Source organism: Syngnathoides biaculeatus, chromosome 3 (genome assembly GCF_019802595.1).
Source record: "Syngnathoides biaculeatus isolate LvHL_M chromosome 3, ASM1980259v1, whole genome shotgun sequence".
In the NCBI taxonomy this organism is placed as follows: Eukaryota; Metazoa; Chordata; class Actinopteri; order Syngnathiformes; family Syngnathidae; genus Syngnathoides; species Syngnathoides biaculeatus.
Window position 1 is genome coordinate 18,329,662 of NC_084642.1, and position 22,607 is coordinate 18,352,268.

General features: G+C 45.9%; 1 long non-coding RNA gene across 1 annotated transcript in view; it reads right to left on the reverse strand.

Moving 5' to 3' along the window:
• The window catches only part of LOC133498367 (uncharacterized), a 28,387-nt gene continuing 5,780 nt past the window's right edge, over positions 1-22,607 (reverse strand). Inside the window, exons 3-5 of the long non-coding RNA XR_009794288.1 lie at positions 16,947-17,022; positions 2,736-2,818; positions 1-90 (exon numbers count right to left, since the gene is read on the reverse strand). This is a non-coding gene — a long non-coding RNA (uncharacterized LOC133498367). The remainder of the gene's footprint in view (positions 91-2,735; positions 2,819-16,946; positions 17,023-22,607) is intronic.

The following is a 22,607-nucleotide window of genomic DNA, read 5'->3' on the forward strand; positions in this document are numbered from 1 at the left end:
TGGGCCGGGATGGTAACTTTCCGCTCCTTATCTGGTGTCATTCATCTCCACGGCAACGCCTGGGAGAGAAGGATGTCGCCAGCCGGTTTTCTGTGCACAAAGATGAAGGACAGACATGGCGCTCCACAACACATCCTTGTCTGATTAGCAAATGGAAGACACTTTATCTGTTGATTAAATGTATAAGGTCATATTTAAGCAAATAATCAAAGTGCAATAAAAATAAAATAGTCTTCTGGTGACAAATGTTTATGTGATATGGGGTGCGCCAGAAACGCTGGAATTGTCACGTAAAACGGAATAAACAGTACTATGTATGATATTGCAACTTATTAAAATGACGTTTTTCCTCATTTTGTTCTTTTTTTTCCCCAAAACATTGTCGCAATACACTGTTGTTTTGTCGCCATGGTAACAATTGTATCTTTTCTCATTGACCGGGGGTACGTTTTCTGATTCCTCTTCACCAACAGTTTTTGATGGAACAAGATAAAGCTCAGTGATCGTAAAAGAATATCGTCGTACATGTTTGTGTATTGTTGACAGTGTCTGCCCGAGATTTGGCAAGATTTTATGCCAGTGATCTGACATTGTGCAATTGCAAAAGACTAAATTAGTCTTTCTGATCCAGGCGTTAATCGAGCCTTTGGCAACTTTGATCAGAAATGGGGATGCCTAAATTTAGCCTGATTATCAAGAGGACATATGTGTGTACCACACATAGAACCTTGTATTTGTATTATAACTCCAGGGATTGTATTTTACACAAAAAAACATCTGGCTTTGATATTTTAAATAATTTCCTCATATTGAAAGCAAATTCTGTGCTGTACATTTGTTTACTACCCTTGACAGGTAATTGTAATGAAAGGTGTTTCGAGTGCAACACCAACAAGACAAATACACTGTGTGTGGATCACTGTTGATTTGAAGCAAATCTGCATTGTATGTTTTATCTGTGTTTCCATATGAATGAGTCAAAACACAAACAAGAGAGGGACATCTTTTGGCTGGGGTGGTTTTTCTGTCTGTCATCTGTTTGGTGGCCACAATGGCAGTGACAGATGGTGACAGCTGGTTGACCTCCCCCAAAAAGTTTGAGGGAAAAAAAGTATTTTGCTTGTGCAAAATGCTGGGGTGAGCCAAAGGCCCTCCCAAAACATATCCTTGCATCAAATATGTCACCTTTCCTTGTGCCTGCATATGAAAAGTGGTCTCTCGCTCTTTGTTGAGCAGTCAAAGACCATCATCTTAATGACATTTGGCAGTCATTTGATTTATTGGGTTTTAGAGGGAGGGGAGAAGAAATCCACTAAATATTTCATACACCATGCTAATCCTTGTAATATTCCCGGCTGAAGCCGTGTACCTGTGCCCGCTAAGCGCACAGCCACACAGATCTCCCTCGCAGTCTGCAAACGCCTGTGAGTCTCGTGAATAATAAACCAGCCGCATTGAAATATTTAGACTTTGATTCCCATTAAAGGAATCTTTAAAACATGAGATTTACATTTCGTGGGGGAAGAAAAGAATAGCGATAGCGGCAATCACAACACCTCCAGCCAGTCGGAATAACAGTCACTGTTGCCGTGCAGGAGGTGGATATGGGGATAAACACAAGGGTGCAGACAAAGAGATAAAACGTGGCGATGAGGGATGAGAGGTAAAACATGAAAGGACAAAAAGCAGCTACAGAACCGAGAATGAGGTGTCAGCAGTTTTAGCGGAACTGCGACACATCTCTTATCCTTTCTGGGGCGTCTCTGAAGTAAAAAGTCAACTGGGGTGTGGTAATGTCGCCTTTGTTCACCCAATTGGGCCAAGATCCAAGCACGCTGTGTGACAAGACAAAGACTGAATGGAAGCATGTGGTTTAGGCTGAAGCTAGAGGCCTTCACTTTGTCTAGAGTACAGTAAATCCACAGGATGGTGCCAATAGCTCTGGCCAGTAGGAAAGTAGTAATTGGTGTCAAGGAAATATGTCAAAGGGATACATATCAACAGATCTTTGAGGAGCTAAACTAAGCCAGGGGTTGTTAGTGGAAGTTATGGCGAGTCTTTGCAGCATGAGTTTGTCTTGGCTCTGCAGAGTGGCTATTGAGGTCTTTGAAATGATTTTGAAGTATTTTGGGTTCATAGCTTGTTGTATATGTACAATGTAAATATGGCAGTGAGAAACATTTTGAGGAGGTGTCAATTACAGTACTTCAGGTATTATCTAATTGTGTTTCTGCTGACCCTCCTATTTTTCTTGTATTGTCGTAGGCAGAAATGTAATCATTAACCTGAATATTTTCTTGTATCATAGGCCACCGTTTTACAAAGGAGCTTCTGGTTGTAAATGGTGTGCACTGAAATAGTTTGTGAAAATTAACACACCAAGAGAGTTGAAGAATTGTTCCCTTTGTACTGTTTTAACATGACAGGTAACTACAATTGGGGCCAAGAAGGCAGTGACCCATCAAATCCACTCAATTATGTTGTTGTTGTTGGATTTTGTAAGTAGATGGGTAGTTTGGCTAATTTATTAGGACATGTTGGTCGATAGATAGATGCAGGTAAGCCATGTAGGTTTTTGTAAGTATTGATAGATTGGGAGATTTTTGGGGGGTAGATTTGTTATGTTGGCAGGTATGTAGCTAGATGATGGCTTAAATAGGCATTTTCTTGTAGAGACTCTATATGCCTATCCAAATGCTGGAACCAGAAGCACGTCAATAGCATTGTTAACTTACCTAGCTATGCTCACTAACTGCCACCCCATACAGTACACCTGGGTAGTGTGTCTTCTTGGCAGTGACCTCGCTGGGACCTCGCCCTGTGAAGATACCATGAAGTCAGTGGGAGTGACATGATGAAAAACGGCCACCATCGGGCCACCAGGACCGCATACAAATCACCGAGGCCGCCATCGACGCAATGTGGCGCTCACATGTGGACCACCACTGCACACACTCACACGCACGCACACAACACACATACATACACACACGTTGAAATAAGCACATTTCTTTCCGCATCTCTCCGCACATAAGTGCACCGCTTGAGGCTATTTGAAATATGCAATACCCAGTAGGCTTTGCGGTGCGTTCGCCATGTTGACGAGAGTAGAGGCTGTGATCTCCCCCGTGCTCCGCGTAGATGTTGTTTAGCTGCGGGAATGAGTGTCACATGACGAGTGTCGTTGGGAAGTGTGCTCACAGGAGATTTGTGTTTACTTGGGGTGAACAATATAAACGTGCACTCGCAACGTGAGCTACACATGCACAGTCCCATGTGCCAATCCGTCTTATACAGTGGGGGAAGATAATGAAGTTCTTTAATTGATTTTTCAGGTAAATGGATTTTACTTGAGGTAAGATATTTCTGATGACTTTTTAATTTTACTTCACACTATTGACAACAGATCACTGAACTTTCTACTCATTACTTTGTCGAGATGGGCTTTTTCAACCTTTGTGGTTGATGATATGAAGTAAACAAGAGAGGTAAAATCAACCACAGTAGGGATTGACTGAAATCTTCAGCTCTTCAGAATAAAATAGACAAAACAGCTACATCAGTGACATGGAGGTAGGTGAACGAGGGATTGCTATTCCCCATCTGTATTTAAGAGAATTTTTTTTCATGCTGTCGACTCCATGCATGTTGTGATGATCTGTGGCATAAATATTAAGAAGAGAAGATGGCATCTAGCATCATCAAATGCTTTAATGCTTACTCTTTTGATTTTAGCAAGCGCTTCCAGTTTACCATTTTGAAAAAGAACAAAAAACTAACTTCACTTTTTACACCAAACAATCTGTTTATTTTCCTTTTTTTATGTCATGTTTGGTAGGTAGGTAGGTCAAGCAGAATGGAGGATCTGTATTCCTTTGATGCCAGACTAGTTTTACTGAGTCACCGTGAAATTTTCAAGATGGTGTGGCTTCTTAGTATTATAATGGCTATTTATTGATAATCACAGTCAAAGAGAACAGAAGTGTCTTCAGATGAATGACAAAAGAAGACAAAAACAAAGCACTAATTCTCAACAAGATGAGAGAAAAAAAATGATTATATCTATACCAATGAAACTCAATGGTGAGAGTGGTAAGGAAGTGAAGAAACGGGTCCAAGCAGGTTGGAACAGGTGGCGGAAGGCGTCTGGTGTGTTATGTGACAGAAGAGTCTCTGCTAGGATGAAGGGCAAAGTTTACAAAACAGTGGTGAGGCCGGCCATGATGTGCGGATTAGAGACAGTGGGACTGAAGAAACGACAGGAAGCAGAACTGGAGGTAGCAGAAATGAAGATGTTGAGGTTCTCGCTGAGATTGACCAGGTTGGATAGGATTAGAAATGAGCTCAATAGAGGGACAGCCAAAGTTGGATGTTTTGGAGACAAGATTCGAGAGAGCAGACTTCGATGGTTTGGACATGTTCAGAGGCGAGAGAGTGAGTATATTCTCAGAAGGGTGCTGAGGATGGAGCTTGCCAGGCAAAAGAGCGAGAGGAAGACCAAAGAGAAGGTTTATGGATGTGGTGAGGGAAGACATGAGGGCAGTTAGGGTTAGAGAAGAAGATGCAGGAGATAGGCTAAGATGGAAAAAGATGACACCCTGTGGCGACCCCTAACGGGACAAGCCGAAAGGAAAAGAAGAGGAACTATGGGGAAATATTGCTCCACCCTTTGAGGGAAGGACAAGACAAGATCGGATAGGACGAAGGACAGGAGAACAAGCATGCAGGGCGAGGGTTGTGTACCCAGCTGTACAACTGGCGTGTGAAGTGTCATTTCTGTATTTATTTTCCAAAATATAAGCCTCATCAGGCTTCCCTGAGAAGTCCTGGATGGGCAGATGGCCAGATAGATGGAAAGATAGATAGACAGGCAGACAGACAGACCCCAGAAACACCATATAGGAGCTAACACAACTAGTATCCATATTGTGGTAATTATAAACATTTTAACTTGATATTTGAACAGAAACAGTGCGGCAACACATATAGTCATTGCATATAATAATACTCCGAGGAAGAAGTGTGTTTTGGTAAGCACTGCTGTTCATTCAACCTTGCGTAGGGTGGTGGTCTAATAAGTGTTCAGCTAACTTATTCTCACAGTGATTTCTTTTTTCTTTCCTTCCTGGGCTGACAAGTGCAGGCAAATAAATGAGCAGCCATGACGTGCCGCCGCTTGATTTGCCATCAGGGCTTCTGCGCCCAGGTAGCACAATTACAGCACACAAGCTCCCCTGCTAAATTGTGACGTGGAAGGGAAGTGACACCCATAAGGCGTACATCACTGTAATCGAATCTAAATGAAGCCTGTGCCAAAACACTGCGGCGGCCCACCTGAGACGCCACCGCGCTATCCTGTCAACACCGTGTCAACACCGCCGCTCACAGTACCCCTTCAGTCTGAAAGTATAAGCACACCCATCATTAGGGTGTCACCGAAGATTAGGTTAGTAGAACTAGTGTAGTGGCCAGGTGGAGGGGGGGGGGGGGTAAAGGATAGAACTGGAATTGTGACCAATGTGGTGATCATTTTAAATTAAGTGCACACACATTTGTGTCCTGTCATAACAATTCTTGGTACGTGTATGCAAATCATCTCATTGCTATGATTTCAAATGGGAAGTGTTTGGTAGTTTTATTGGGTAACAATGTATTTACCCGTATATCTGCTTCAAATGTAGCCTGTCATGTAGATAAGGAGTAGATGAGGTAGGGAGAGTAGGTAGTATATGTTGGGAGGTAGGTAAGTAGATTATGTAGATACAAGTTAAATGCTACTGCTCGGCTCCTAACCGAAACCCGTAAGGGGGCACACAGCCCCCTTTATTGGGCCTAGCTCCACTGACTACCTCCACAGTACACTCCAAAGTTCATTTGAAGATTCTTTGATAGTATTTGTTTTCACAGCTCTGAAGGGTTTCACCCTGCCTTACCTCTCTGAGCTGCTCCTTACCAACACTCCAGCATGGGGCCTCAGGTCAGCTGACCGGCTCACGGGAGTGCTGGAGCATATCCCAGGTAACTTCGGGCCCTGAACAGGTGGACTTTTAAAGGTGCACTAACAGGTCTTTGAGGGTCAGAATTCTAGCTGATAGACAGGTGTTCAAATACTCATTTACAGCTGTGTCACATAAATAAATTGTTAAACAATCATACATTGTGATTTCTGAATTTTTCTTTTTAGATTATCTCTCACAGTGGACATGCACCTAGGATGAAAATTTCAGACCCCTCGATGATTTCTAAGTGGGAGAACTTCCAATACAGCAGGGTGTTCAATTACTTATTTTCTTCACTGTATAATGTTAATATAGTTTTGTTTTTTTTTTGGTAATTAATCCACTGGAATATGATGTACAGGTAAACTTCTGCTATTGTAAACAGTGACATGTTAGAGAAACTGATATTTGGACACAATAAGTGTGTGTGTGCCCCGTTAAAGGAGTTTTAAATCATTGCCGATGTCAGGTGGGACACGCTCTGTGCCACCCGCCATCATTATCAGCACTTCCCGGTGCCAAAGGGGACGCATTAAATTCTCTCCACTGGCGCGCTGATTGAGACTGTGACTGTCATTAACCCGAGGTGACGTCGGCGAGGAGCTGCTCAGCTCGGGTTCGCGGCAATCCACATTGACACAGACGTACTGCACTGTACTTTATGTTCCTATAATGCGTCACCTTGCAACCATATGTACTGTTGCTATCCAGTTTATGTGACAGTGTTGACCCCTCGCAAATTACTGACGGTGACTGAGTGTCAATAATGTGCATAAATGTCATATAGATAGAGTAGGCATCACTTGCGGTTAAAATACAATTTAATGTATAAAAGAGATATAGAACGGTGACACACTGTTGCTAAAATGCACCCAGTCCTACAACTGTAATAATTGATGTGAGAAAGACCCTGTCATAAGCAAGAATGGACCACGGCCAAGAGGAGTGTGGCCTGGCCACTGCTTTGGGCGGTCTCATCTCTGACACCTGTCAACAGTCACAGGTGTTTCGCATGAGGCACTGTGATTAGACCAAGTATTTAAGTTGGGGTTTTGTCACTGGCATTTACCAGTTCGTTGCCTTGAGTTATTGAGTTGGGTTCACTCCCAGCAGGAATCTCCACCACCGAGAGAAAGTGTAGTGTGAGCTATCCTCGTCACAGCGATTCTGTGCCACCATAGTTTTAGTTCATGTTTTCAAGTTTGCCAACAAGTCATTAGACCTCGCTTCATTTTTTTGGACTTTGCTTATAGCCTAGCGTTGTTGTGCCTCTGCCTTCACGGACTGCTTACACCGTGTATGACCTGTGTATGAGGTTTGAATAAAACTACACCGAACATCATGCCCTCGTCTCGGAGTCCTGCATTTGGGTCCAGCCCTGTACCGTTGTTATGCAGTACACTAACATTACACTCAAACAGTGGTTCTCAGTCTTTCAGTCTTATCAAACAAACTACTTAAAAATGCTGTACTTTTTAAACATTGAACAAGGCTGCATAGAAATTCTCACTCAATCCATAACTTTAATGCCTGCTTTCTGCAAAAGAAACGCACACAGGTGGAGAGATGGTCAAACAGGGAAGGAGAAAGCTTGACGAAAAAAGTAAACGGTGCAGAGTTATTCCCCGGCAACACACAAGACTCAATTGTGAAGTTTGATTGTTTCATATCACCTTGTTTTCGCCAAGAAAATCTGCCGGCTTGTCCATAATTACCATTTGTTTTGTGATGAGATGGCGTTTGATTGTGTTGGTTTCATCTTGTATCGCTCAGCACTTGGCCACAAACCACAAACTGTGGATTTGGCTTGTCCTCTCTCCCGCTCCAAACAAAACTCAATTTTATGTAGTTGAAGTCATAGTTTCTCCAGCACTTGTGGTGTTTTGCCTGTTTGCGGGTGCTTCACCGACGCTTCCACAGTAGCCTATGTCAGTACCTGTGCTTGCCTTGCTCTTGCCCTCTTCACTTATTGTGCCAATATTGCTCTCTTGATACACGCTTTTCTTTGCAGTCTGAAACTCTGCTAATAGTTTGATAGAGCACTTCATTGTTTTGTTTTTGTCATTAACTTCATTGCCCCGACAGCCTGCTACTACAAGCTGTGTCTACATTTTTAAATGGTAAACGCGGCGGCAGGCAGCACGGTGAATGAGTGTTTAGAGCGTCTGACTCCGTTCTGAGGACCTGGTTTCAAATCCCAGCCCCGCCTTTGTGGAGTTTGCATGTTCTTTCTGTGCATTCATTGGGTTTTTTTCCAGGCACTCCAGTTTCCTCCCACATCCCAAAAACATGCATGGTACTTTAATTCAAGACATTAAATTACCCATAAGTGTGAATGTGAAAGCAAACCATTGTTTGTCTCTATGTGCCCTGCAATTGGCTGGCAACCAGTTTAGGGTGTACCCAAGCCGAAGATTGCTGGGATAGGGCCAGCCCTCCCACAACCATTGTGAGGATAAGCGGCTCGGATTATGGATGGATGCACAGCAGCTTGGATAAAGGAACCAGGATGAGAAGGGCGTTATCAACACACTCTATCATTCATCCATCCATTTTCTGAGCTGCTCATCCTCACAGGGGTCACGCGAGTGCTGGACCCAATCACAACTCTCATCCAATACGAGGCAGGGTACACCCTGAACTGGTCGCCAGCCAATCACAGGGCACATGGAGACGGACAACAGTCGCACTCACAATCACACCGAGAGGCAATTTTCTCCACCGAATGCATGTTTTTGGGGTGTGGGAGGAAACCCACACAGACACGGTGAGAACATGCAAATGCCACCCGGACGGGGCCAGTATTTGAACCCCGGTCCTCAGAACTGTGAGGCTGACACTGTTACCAGTTACTCCACCATGCTGCTTCAACAAATATAGTATAGTCCGCTCAATACTGCTGCAGGTTTGCGACAATATTCATTGCTTAGTTCACATGCTCGTACCACAGGGGCAACCGTGTAGCACCAGTGGTATGCACATTATCCAATAATTTAATTTAGTAGCAACAACAACAATAATAATATCACAAAGCAACTACTGCCTAATAAAAAGAAAATAAAGTAATTGAGATTTATTACAGAGCCACTTGACAATAATAATGGTGATGATGAAGTAAAAGTACTTGAAGACTTTACAGAGAGAGAATTACTTGATTTAATGAAGCCTTCATGTGTTTTATTGTACTGCACACTTTCATTATTGTGTATATAGTATTGTATTTTTATAATTTTCGGTCATATTAATATCTTTATTTGAAATAAATTTGAGTGTCCTTTGAGTGGTGGAATCAAAATTAGTCAGTAAATAAAATGTTTAAAGTGTTTTTTTCCCCCCTTGAGAAAATAATGTAAAGTGCCAGGATTTGTTACTCCTTTCGAGGACGGCACCACCCTGTTTAATGAGTGCATGTACTTTGTGCTGTAACATAACATTTACAGCACCCTGGAATTATTTTTTAAGGGCCCAGCTGACATCTTAGGTAATGATGAAGTGGCAGCGTGTGGATACAGGAGGTGGTCCACTCGAAAGAAGCGTGTGTTCCCCACAATTAGAAGCAACCGTGGATGCCCCCCCCCCCCCCCAAGTCTCTCTCTTCGCAGCAGAAATATATTTATCTGAGGATAATTGGCCATTAAATCCTTACTTGACAACTGTGGAAAATGCCAACCCCAGTAGTAATCTGGCTGCCAGAAAATGACAACGGCTGGCAGGGCTGTCGACTGCTGGGAGCCACATCAGGAAAGGACGGATCTATTCCATATGCTCACGCCATTTACACGCACACATGCACACATTAAACAGAGCTCGTGGTTCAAATCAAATCCTGTCCTGTTCACACACTTGTGAATTTTTTTCTTAAAAAAAAAAAAAAACGAAACCCCTCATTATGATTCCTAACAACAGACAGGTCTCAGCACTGAGGATAAAGCAATACCCGCCTAGCTCAAGCATATTTTCCATATTGTGGTAGCAGAGCACAGCAATCGAGTCTGCCTCACAGTTCAGAGGTTCTCGGTTCGAATCACAGTTCTGGCCTTCCTGTGTGTGTGTGTGTTTGTGGAGTTTTGATGTTTTATCCTGTGCCCACGTGGATTTTCTCTGACTACCCTGGCTTCCTCTCACACTCCCTGAACAATGCATTGAACTATTTAAATTGTGCATTGTGATAGATTGTGAATGGTTGTTTGTACACAAAAAGTCAGCTGGGATCGACTCCAGCTCAGAAAATAGAGCATATATTAAAGATATTTAAAAACAGACTTCTGAAGCACATTGTAAATATCTCAGCACCCCAAAAAGTTGCAGACATGAAATATTGACAAAAAAAATATGTATGGTAGTTTCTCTGTATTACCTTTTAAGTGGAAGGGCCTAGTGGCGTGGCGTGTGACATCAGATATTCCGCGTAGTGGCTGGGTGTGAGATGTGGTAGACAGCAGCTCCTGTGTGTGTGTCTTCATTGTGTTTGAGTTTTAGAGTTTTCCCAGCATTAAAAAAACTATTGAGAAGGGTCTCTGCAACGTCTCCACCAATTTCCTTCAAGATTAGCAGACAGTCAACCCCACATAGGTGTGGTTCGGATTTGCAGATGATTAAAATCAGTGCTTTCGCCTCATCTGGTGGTATTGTCATGCTCCTGGATTCCAGCCAGGGCTGGGCGTGGCCAGCTAATCTGAAGGTGCACACCTGCGCCTCATGACCTTTGATTAGACCCAGTACATATAGGACCCGGGGAACGACTATTACTCTGCTAGATCGTTGCTCTTCATGCCTCGTTCCCGCACTCCTGCTTTCTCGACTTCTGACCTCCGTGCACCGACCCACGCCTGTTCATTGACCACCCTCGTAAGCCCATTCGTACTGGTACTACGAATTGTTTGGACTGTCTACCCGATCTCAGACCTCGGACCGAATAAAGGTTTCCTCTGTACTGTCTGCTGTCTCTGGAGTCGTGCATTTGGGTCCAACCTTGAGCCCCGCATCGTGACAGAACGATCTAGCCAGAACATGGACCCAGCCGACTCTGAAGCCATTCGCCATGCGCTGCAAGTGCAGGGCAAACGCCTGGGTGAGCAAGAGGCTGCTCTCCAGGTTATGACTCACCAGATCCAGGAGCTCTGCACCCAGCTGGAACCGTGGCTAGCCTCCCAAGCTAGCGCGGCCGCTCCTGTGCCACCATCACTCCGCTCTCACGACTAGAGCGGTTCTCAGGCGACTCCGGTAACGTCAAGCCCTTCCTGGCGCAGTGCGATCTCCACATTGAGCTGCAAGCGTCCGCTTTTCCCACGGACCGCTCCCGGATCGCCTTCGGGCTGCCGAGAGCCGCTGGAATGAGGAAGCCCTCCATGACGCATTTTACGAGGGACTGTCCCCACAGATCCGTGGCCACCTCGTTGCCATGGATCTTCCGCCTTCGCTTAACTCCCTCATCGCATTGGCCCTCAAGGTGGACCAGCGCCTCACCGTGCAGAGGCAGATGGAGGACCTGGGGGAGGAGGAGAGGGAGAGTCGCAGTCCGGTTGCTTCCGCTTCCCGGCCACCCGTGTTGTCAGCTTCATCGGAACCCATGCAAGTGGAGGTCCTTGGCGGCTCAGCGGAGGAGCGCTTACGTCGGCGACGAGAGGGACGCTGTTTTTACTACGGGCGTTTGGGACACTTGATCGCCCGCTGCCCGACTCGACCAGGGCACTCTGACATCAGGATCTCTGCTCCGGTGAGTGTGCGGTACACCGCGGCGGGGTCAGGGAGGTCCCTTCTTCACCTCACCTTGGGAACGGACTCCCGTTCATACACTGTGACGGCCTTCATAGATTCTGGGTCGGAAGCTAACCTGATGAATCCCCGCGTGGTCGAGGAGCTGGGGGCAGCAACCTTTCCCACGCAATGGTTTCGTCACGCCTATGCCGCCAACGGCAAGTTCCTTTGTCGGGTTACACATCGCACTCAGACGCTACGTATGAGCTTCCCGGATGCTCACTCGGAGCGTATTAGCTTTCATGTCTTCGACGCACATAGTAGCGACATCATCTTGGGCAGCCCGTGGCTCAAAGAACATAATCCGCACATAGATTGGACCACGGGTCAAGTCAAGACTTGGGGAGAGGACTGTCTCAGTCGCTGTTTCGCTGTCCGGAGAGACAGGGGTATTCAAGTTGCGCCGGTTCGGCTAACTGAACCTAGTACCGTCCTGGACCTGACCGCAGTGCCTTCCTGCTACCATGACCTACGGGAGGTCTTCTCTGAATCTAAAGCAAAGTCTCTGCCGCCGCATACGACTGCGCGATTGAACTCCTGCCAGGCACCTCTCCTCCCAGAGGGAAACTGTTCTCTTTAACAGGACCAGAGCATCAAGCCATGAGGGACTACATCGAGGACTCGCTGGCAGCCGGACTCATTCGCCCCTCATCCTCACCAGCCGGTGCGGGGTTTTTTTTTGTCAAGAAGAAGGACTCCACGCTGCGACCCTGCATCGACTACCGAGGACTGAACGACATCACAGTCAAGAACAGGTACCCTTTGCCGCTTATCTCTACAGCATTCGAACTCCTCCAGGGAGCCCGGATCTTCACCAAGCTCGACTTGCGCAGCGCTTACCATCTGGTGCGGATTCGGGAAGGGGATGAGTGGAAGATGGCGTTCAACACCCCCACAGGGCACTATGAGTATCTTGTGATGCCCTTTGGACTGACAAACGCTCCGGCTGTCTTTCAGAACTTCATTAACGACGTGCTTCGGGAGTTCCTGAACAGATCTGTCTTTGTTTATCTGGATGACATTCTCATCTTTTCAGCAGACCTAACCTCGCACATTCAACAAGTCAGAGAGGTGCTCCGGCGTCTGCAGCAGCACCAATTATACGTGAATATGGATAAGTGTGAGTTCCATCGGGCATCCGTGTCCTTCCTGGGCTTCGTCCTGGCTGAGGGAGAGATACGGATGGATCCCGGGAAGGTCGACGCGGTGCTGCGGTGGCCTACCCCCACCAACAGGAGGGACGTGCAGAGGTTTTTGGGATTTGCCAATTTCCATAGGAAATTCATAAGGAACTTCAGTTCCGTGGCCGCTCCTCTGCATTCGCTCACCTCGCCACATACCCCCTTCGACTGGTCCGGGACCTGCCAGGAGGCCTTCAGCAGGCTCAAGGCAAGTTTCACTACTGCGCCCGTTCTCATTATTCCGGACCCAGATAACCAGTTTGTGGTGGAGGTGGATGCATCGAATTCAGGAATCGGAGCAGTCTTGTCGCAGAGGAGTCCCAGGGATGGAAGGATCCACCCGTGCGCGTTCCTGTCTAGAAAGTTGACCCCGGCAGAGAGGAACTACGACGTGGGAGATAGAGAACTGCTGGCGGTCAAGAGCGCGTTGGAGGAGTGGCGGCACTGGCTGGAGGGCTCGCAAGTACCGTTCGTTGTCTTCACGGACCATAAGAACCTTGAATACTTGAAGTCTGCAAAGAGGTTGAACGCCCGTCAGGCCAGGTGGGCTCTATTTTTCACCCGCTTCCACTTTAAGGTGTTTTACCGCCCAGGCTCCAAAAACGGCAAGCCGGATGCACTCTCGCGGATCCACGAGGGAGGGCGCACGGATTCAGACGCCGCTACTATCCTGCCGCCGGGGTGCTTCGTGGCCGGTTTCACCTGGGCGATCGAGTCGCGGGTGAAGGAGGCCCTGGGAGAGACACCGCCACCCGCGGATTGTCCGTCGGGCCGCCTTTTCGTCATCCCATCTCTGCGGGGAGACGTCATCAACTGGGCCCATACCAACAAGACGGTCTGCCACCCGGGTATGGCGAAGACGCGTTCGGTGGTCGAACAAAGGTTCTGGTGGCCTAACCTCAGCAAGGACGTAAGGGAGTTCGTCAACGCCTGCCCGGTGTGTGCTGCCAATAAGACTTCCCGCCTACGGCCTGTTGGTGAGTTGCAACCCCTGTCCATCCCCTTTCGTCCGTGGTCACACATCGCGCTGGACTTCGTCACCGGCCTGCCGCCTTCACAAGGGAACACAGTGGTGCTGTCCGTAGTGGACCGTTTTTCCAAGATGGTCCACTTCGTGCCGCTTCCGAAGATCCCGTCGGCCAAGCAGACAGCCCAGTTGGTATTAGACGAGGTCGTCCGTTACCACGGCCTACCCCAGGACATCGTTTCGGACAGGGGTCTGCAATTCAGCGCCCGTTTCTGGAAGGAGTTCTGCAACCTCATCGGCGCTTCTGCAAGTCGCACATCGGGTCATCACCCCGAGTCTAATGGCCAGACTGAGAGGATTAACCAGGAATTAGAGACCGGTCTTCGATGTCTGGCATCCAGGGACCAGAGCACGTGGAGCCAGCACATCAAGTGGGTGGAGTATGCCCACAATTCTCTACCCTCCGCTTCAACAGTTATGGCTCCACTCCATGTTGTGCATGGCTACCCTCCGTCCCTGTTTCCTCCACTGGTCACAGACTCCGCAGTTCCGTCAGCCCTGGCCGTGGTGCGACGCTGCAAACGAACCTGGGAAGCAGCTCGGAGGACACTGCTGCACATGAGCAGCGCCTACAAGGCCGCAGCAGACCGCAAGAGAAGGGCCGCACCAGAGCTCAGAGTGGGACAGCGAGTGTGGCTCTCCACCAAAGATCTCCCGCTGCGGACGGAATCCCGCAAACTTGCTCCCAGGTTCGTTGGCCCGTTCCCGGTTTCCAAAGTTATTAACCCGGTCGCCGTCTCGTTGAAACTGCCCAGGTCGATGAGGGTGCACCCTATGTTCCACGTCAGCAGACTTCGCCCGAATCGCACATCGTCGCTGGCTCCTCCGCTCAAATACCCCCCGCCCCCCGCATGGTCGACGGTGGGTTGGTGTACACTGTGCGCCGGTTGCTGTCTTCCCGTCGCAGAGGAAGGGGGGTCCAGTACCTGGTGGACTGGGAGGGATATGGCCCGGAGGAGCGCTCTTGGATCCCCTCCCGCTTCGTCGTGGACCGCTCCCTCATCAGGGACTTTCACGCGGCTCACCCTGATGCTCCTGGGCCGTCCAGAGCCGGCCGTTGAGGGGGGGGGGGGTTCTGTCATGCTCCTGGATTCCAGCCAGGGCTGGGCGTGGCCAGCTAATCTGAAGGTGCACACCTGCGCCTCATGACCTTTGATTAGACCCAGTACATATAGGACCCGGCGGACGACTATTACTCTGCTAGATCGTTGCTCTTCATGCCTCGTTCCCGCACTCCTGCTTTCTCGACTTCTGACCTCCGTGCACCGACCCACGCCTGTTCATTGACCACCCTCGTAAGCCCATTCGTACTGGTACTACGAATTGTTTGGACTGTCTACCTGATCTCAGACCTCGGACCGAATAAAGGTTTCCTCTGTACTGTCTGCTGTCTCTGGAGTCGTGCATTTGGGTCCAACCTTGAGCCCTGCATCGTGACAGGTATGAAACTATGATGGACTGAATGGCAGCATACTACTTACCTCCCTGTGATTAGGGTTCACTGCATTTGAATACTGACATCTGTAGCCACCATCAGGCATAGGGGTGGAAGGCCCAGTTTTTCCTATAAAACATGACCGAATTTGGACTATAGTGGGTTTGGTGCTATTTCTTTGATGAGATGACAAAATCATGTATTCAAGATTCTCCAGATTGTAGCCAGAGTGCGGACAAGGCCTCTTATAGCACAACACCCTTGCATGGAGGCTTTCAACAAAGCTGGCTAAGAGGTTGGGTGGAGGGGGGGCAAAATATAAATCATGCTTTCTGACTGTATCGCCGCATCGTATTCTCACGTCATTTGTGTTGCTCGATTCGCCGGCCTTCCTCAAAATCACAGCGAGCTGCCAGAACACGTTTTAGGAAACACTCGTCTCCAATTCCCAACCAACGAGGAGAGAGCTCTCTCAGCTATGTACTAGACAACAACGGCAAGATGAAAAAGTAATAATACTAATATTAGGCCGAGTGGGAGGGAGAGAAAAGGGACGGATTACGCTCTAAAAGCAGCAGTCCGTGTTGTTTATTAATTCAAAAAAGTGTTTCACTTTTCGCAATCCGTGTTATCAAAAATTCCAACATTGCGTTGAGTGCAATCTCGTGTACGGGTGATAATGGCAAGGGAAGTACAGGCAGGTATGTGGCATCAACTATTCACCGGAGAGGTCGGAAAACGGGGAGTGAGGGAATGCGGTGTATTCAAGTGACAACACCCCAAAACAGTCGCACGCCACATTTTAACGGTTTGTCGAAGGCGCTTTTGTTTGTTCCATTGTGTTTTCACCCGCTCTCCTTTTTCTGTACCGCCTCCTCTCGCATCATTTTCCTACTCCGGGGGGCTCACAAAACAGCAGCTCCTTTCCCCAACCGGCTCTGTTTGATGACCTACATTACATCCTCTACAGCAGTGGCTTACACGTCGCGTGTGCGCATAAACTGTGGCGAACAAAAAGGGAGGAGCTGGCATACTGGCAGGGTAGAATGAAAGGCAGCGGGTGGAAGGATGTCGCATCGTCTAAACAAGCGTTTGTGTCATCCTGTGTGTGAAGAACTACACGTGGGGCATTGCCGTTTGGGGGTTAGGAGTCCCTCCTCGTAGTTCCTTGTCAAAGTTTGACGACAGAAGAATGTGGGGTTCTGCTTTGGGAATTACAAAAACTGATGCACTTGCAATGATAGTTTTTGCCCTAACACAGTTAAGTCCACTTTTTGTCATTTGAAAATCACTTAGCGACGGAATTTTGTTTATGCACCTGCTTTCTGTGACTTGGGTTCTGTTTAGGTCGCACCTTCATGCTCGGTATGAATAAACTTTCATTGCCTGTTGGTAGACAAAATAGCTGTCAATCATTAATGGAGCAGGACCGATGTAGTGTGGTATCACTCAGTGTGTGTTCATTTTTAGCGCGTGACGCTCAGCAGATACATTTGGGTTACTTTTTGCAACATAAAAAATGCGTCCCACTCGGGTATTCTTCTCACCTGGAATTCCATTTACTTATTCAGCATGCATTCTTCTTCTCTCTTCGGCTTGGCTTTCCACTGAAGTCCTGCTCTCCTGCATGGTCACACACCACATTTATTTGGTGGGATTTCAGTGGATGTAAATAAAACATACAGAAGGTATGAATAAATATTCATCATTATAGCAGCGCCAATGATCGGTTGTGATCTCACTTTCTGTTAGGCACATAACACATCGATTCATCCATTTTCTGAGCAACTTATCCTCACTAGGGTCACAGGACTGCTGGAGCCTATCCCTGCTATCTTCAAGCAAAAGTTGGGGTACACCCTGAAATGGTTGCCAGCCAATTGCAGGGCACACAGAGAGAGAGAACAGTCAAGCGCAATTTAGAATCTCCAATTAATGCATGTTTTTAGGATGTGGGTGAAAACCGTAGAAAACCCACACAGGGAGAAGGAGAACATGTAAACTCCACACAGGTGGGGATTTGAACCCCAGTCCTCAGAACTGAGAGGCCAACGCTCTAACTGGTTGCGCCACCGTGCCACACATAACACAATTAATGTCTTAACTAAAATGGAAAGTATGCAGTTGTCAGACTCCTGGCAAGATTAGCATATAGCTTCAGTCACTCCCCACCATACCCCCAATGCCCCGAGCTGACGAGCATGCATGCCAAACATGAAATGTTACTTGTATAATTATATATTTGTGAAAATGTGCAATTGATTAAAAACAAAAGAGAGTTGATCAACTTACCTCATGACCTGCTGAGAACATTGACGTCATGGTTCATTTATTTTTCAGTGCTGGTGGTTGCCCAAGGCCTACAATATATCCAGCTGTCCGTGTATAGGACACCCCTGTTATATGTCTTTGCCGTTGATTTGATTTTCTTTGTAACTTTTGCTACTAAACTGAGTTACACACTGTATTAGCCAGTGAACAATAAATCTCTCTTTTTGTCCGAAACTGCAGTCTTCCCCCATTAGTCTCGTGAGTACACAGTGGCGCGAGCAAATAATGGACTGAATATTCATTCCTGGTGTTAGGCAAGGCTGGAAAAGTTCTGCTGTCAGATTAGTCAGAGAGTTTTAACATACGTGATAGAAAGTGTCTGTTTCTTTTTTTAAAACTTAAAACTCGACCTGAACTAAAAAAGTGACTCTGGTCACCCAGTTGGCATGGCTTATTCCTCTTTCTAAACCTGTACTTCTCAATGGTCTGACTCTACTGTTAATGGTTAGTTTCCAGAGAATTGTAAATCCTTACTGCAGATGGGTTGTGATCCGTCTTGACGTGATAAGCATATAATGCCTGGAAAATAAACGTTATCTTATATTGTTTTTTTTTTTTTTAAATGGTGTTTAGCTTATCTGTCAAAAGCTGTGCGCCATCGCAAGAGATGGTAGCCATTTAGGGCAAAAAAGAAAGATACCAGACACATGGGGCTAATGATATTCATGCAGCAGCAACAAGAGTGAACGTAAACAATACTGTACCTGAAGCGGCTACGACATCGCACAGTGATTTCCGAGAAACCCACAATTATTTCATCATCATAAATTGTGTTTTTACCAATTTCTATATTGCACAATATATATTTCCAACCACACAATGAAAAGAAAAAGGCACTTACAAAATTATTCTGTTCATTGTTTTTTATTCATTACAATGAGAAACATGTTATGGGTTTGAGAACATTTCAGTGTGAAATTGGAATTACTGAACAAATTAAATGTGTAACCAGTGTGTTGTAATTCAACTAGATACTTTCAAATGACAGTAACTAGTCAAATAAATGAGTTATCCAACTCTGTTCTTAAAATGTTTGGGGGTCAGTCATGGGAGCTTCCAACCATCTCACATCTGTAGCGCCTTCGAAAAATCATCTCAAATTAGTTTCATCTGGCGCGATGGCGAGTGCGTTGTACTGGATGTCCTTTGATCACGAGGCATTGTGCAGGCCCCCCCTAACATTGTGTACTGGCTTCCACTGTACGTAGGGAGATTGCGCCCGGTAACCCAAGGAGCCTCTTTTTCGGAAAACCACATATGTTCAGCATGGATGAAAAGTCAACTCCGTGATGTTCGTCCAACAATGCAGCCCTTTGATTATGTTTTTTTTTAAACATGAGCAATTTCACCATGTAAAAAAAAAAACCCAGTCTGTGAAAACGTGCTGCAACTTGTGTAAGACGTCATGTGAACGTCTCACGGAGGAAAAGAGCCATCACGCGAATTAAGACTATTGGTTCTCCCCCCTCCCCCCTCTCTACTCTCCCAAAACTAAAAATAAATAAATAAATAAATAAAAGTTTAGTGTTATCCCAGCAAGCAGCACTAAAGCAGGAAGCCAGTTAAGCCCTATTAGGAGCCTTCGCGCTGCACCGATCTCATTGGAAGTGCTGCGTGAAAATTGCTGGGATTAATGTGTTAATCCACCTCTTTAAAATGCTAATGTCCATTTTATGCCCATTAAATCTCAGTGTGCATTTTCTTTGATGCGTGCAATTTCTATCAATTAAACACAGAGGAATGAAACAGGCAGCAGGGAGATTAGCCACTTTGCTTCAAGCATGAATTTCTCCGTTTGGTTTCATATTTATCTTGAATGGCGAGAGGGGGTGTGAGTTGTTTGGATTGGGTTTAGGAAATACAGAAGGAGAAATGTGGCGATATGAAAAATTCTGGAAGTCCCTCATGCCTTTCACAGAGCTCAGAACAAATAAACAACAAACAGTAGCACTCGCTCACATCTAATTTATTTCCAAACCATTTTTTTCATGTTCATGATTCTGCAAAGAACTCAGTTGTCTTGGGATGAAAATGATATACGTAACTATATATTAGACTTATTTAGCATCAGAAACGCACATGTACATTTCAGCATACTTTCGGGTATACAAATGCATAACTGTAATGTCATCAAAACATCGATAAATATTTTATCTCCATATTAGCATTATTTAGAGTTTAATGGCCAATCTACAATTTTAAATTGGATGAAACTGTCAGTCCATCCATCCATTTCCCGTCGTGCTTACCTTCACAAGAATCGTGGCTGTGCTGGGTCTTGCCCCAGCTATCTTTGAGCGAAAGGCGGTGGACACCTTGAACTGGTTGACAACCATTCGCGGGACACATATAAACAAATCATTTGCATTCACATTCACACCTACTAGCAATTGACAGTCTTCATTTAACCTACCATACATGTTTTGGGAATGTGGGAAGAAGATGCAGTTCCCAGACAAAACCCACACTGGGAGAACATGCAAACTCAACAAAGGGGAAGCCGGATTTGAATCTGGGGCCTAAGAACCGTGAGGCCGGTGTACTAACCAGACGTCCATCTTTTCATTCTGTTTGTCAGTCAGTTGACCTAAATGAAGCTCCTCAACTTACTTAAAGGTCAAGTGTCAAGCCTATAAACATTCTAAAATAGATATTGTAATGAAAAATACATATAGCATTATTCACTTCAATGTCCATACGAAAAAATACATATGAGCGGAGAGCGGGTCATCCATGCGCAAAGTTGCGGAAGTCTCATTCGACATCCAAGTGGTAGCCATATTGCCTCCATCCTCTGTTCATTATGTCACACCAGGACATTCGCCATTGAAAACATGCTGTGCCATCGACTATGGGACACGAAAGCTCTTTTCAAAGAAGAGAACATCTCACAATCAGGTGAAGTGACCAGAGCAATATTACTCTATCGTTTCGAGCCATATTTAGATGATATGTGGATCACTTCTAACTAACAACAGACTCCGAGACTGTATGTATGAGCCAGCCCAGCCAAAGCCGTGCCTCGTCTGCCGCGGACGAAGCGCCGACGGGTACATCGACACATTTAGCACCCCTGATTTACCTGTGTGGATCTTTTGTTACACTCTGAGAGGATCACATACCCGCACACCCTAAAACTATTATTTTTTTTAGTAGCTGTAGACACACCTACCTGTCATTTGAAACCCACAAAGCTCTCGTCCTTTGCACCCGTGAAATTCATTTTCCACAACGAACCTGGTCTTTTTGAAAAGTTTGAAGAATGAATCCATCCTCCAGAGTGTTCGAACAATCTCCAGCAATACAAAAAGCCGGCATTTTGGCTAACACGAAGGAACAAAGAGCTACCTTTCAGCAGGTAAAACTAGTAGAAACAAACAAGACCGCTTGAGTGGGGGTCTGCTACTAACGTCACTTCCTGCTTCTCAAAAACAAATCCCTTGAGAGGGTTTTCATGGCGGGAGTGATGCCCCGTAGCTCAGTGGTTAGAGCACTGGTTTGGTAATCCAGGGGTTGTGGGTTTGTATCCCACTCTGGCCTACACTCCCTGAGAAGGGTTGACATCCGGCGTAAAAATTGTGCCAAACATATGGCGACCCCGAAAGAGACAAGCCGAAAGAAACACACACAGTGACAAAAAGCCATAAATGTCAAAATCATGTTGTGTGGTGAAAAAACGGATGGGTCCAATCCGGCTCCCTTTTTTTCATTATTAACATACTAAAAATCATGCATTTCATGACTGTGGCACTTCAACCAAAATCCAAAAAAATCAAATGGAGCCAAAACAACAGGTGTATTGCTTATAGCTCAGCACAAAAACAGCAAGTGGCTATGTTTTTCAGATAGTAATTGAGGGTAGATTCTTCCTGCCCCCTCCCCAGGAAAACCTGTGATGAGATTAATTTGTGAACACAAAATATGAATGGGGGAGGGGGGGTGAGAGTGTGTAAACTGTATATTTAGCAGTCAAATAGGTCAATAAAGGAACTTAGGATGACTTCAACACGAACTACGAGCTGGCGAGTTGGGCTCCATGAGGAAAGTACAATTGTGGAATGACAGGTCTTGGAGATATGGTTTAAAATAATGGTGATATAAAACACGTTTCAATAAGTAGTACAACAACACAATTTTAACAGCAATGAGTATTGTATCATTTAAAAGCAATCCACTCCAAACTCCAAAATAAGCATACCATAATGTGTTGCCATGTGCCACAATGCCAAATAATTAATGTAAATCAAACACAATATACGTACTTGGAATAGAAATTAACCGTTTGGATAAACCTCTGCGGTGAAAATTTCTCATGCCACAAACTGTGCGATGACTTACGGATGCCCTCTGCGTTTTGCAAAAACCTTTTAAGAGCAGGAGTGGAGCTTGTCCAATCGCTGAGGGTTCTGCGGCTGACCAGAAAATGCTTCCAGATTTGTCACACACACATGACAGTTTCATTGTTCGGCATTAAAATGGAAGCAACTCGCTTCTATCTTGCGAACTCTATTTTTGATGTAGGATGGTCGCAATGATTTATGGAGGCCTTTCAACGCCACGCGCAAATCGCCCTCCATCAAGAGCGAAATCCAGTGGTTGTAAAAGTGGAATATACTCTGCCGAACCCAGTGCAAGTATACAAAGTGGTATTTTATTCACATTGGCTTTGTGTGACAATTTGCCATGTGGCACTGGGAAGTATTGGGGATATCCGGGAATCTATTAGTACTGATTATTTAAAGTAGACAAACAAGAGGGGTCCTACGTTATTAAGAACGCAGCACAAATTAACAAACCATTCCTAACTGACACAAAAACTAGCAAAACAAAACCCCTCTGACCAAAACGAGCATATGCGGGCGATAATTTGTGCAAAA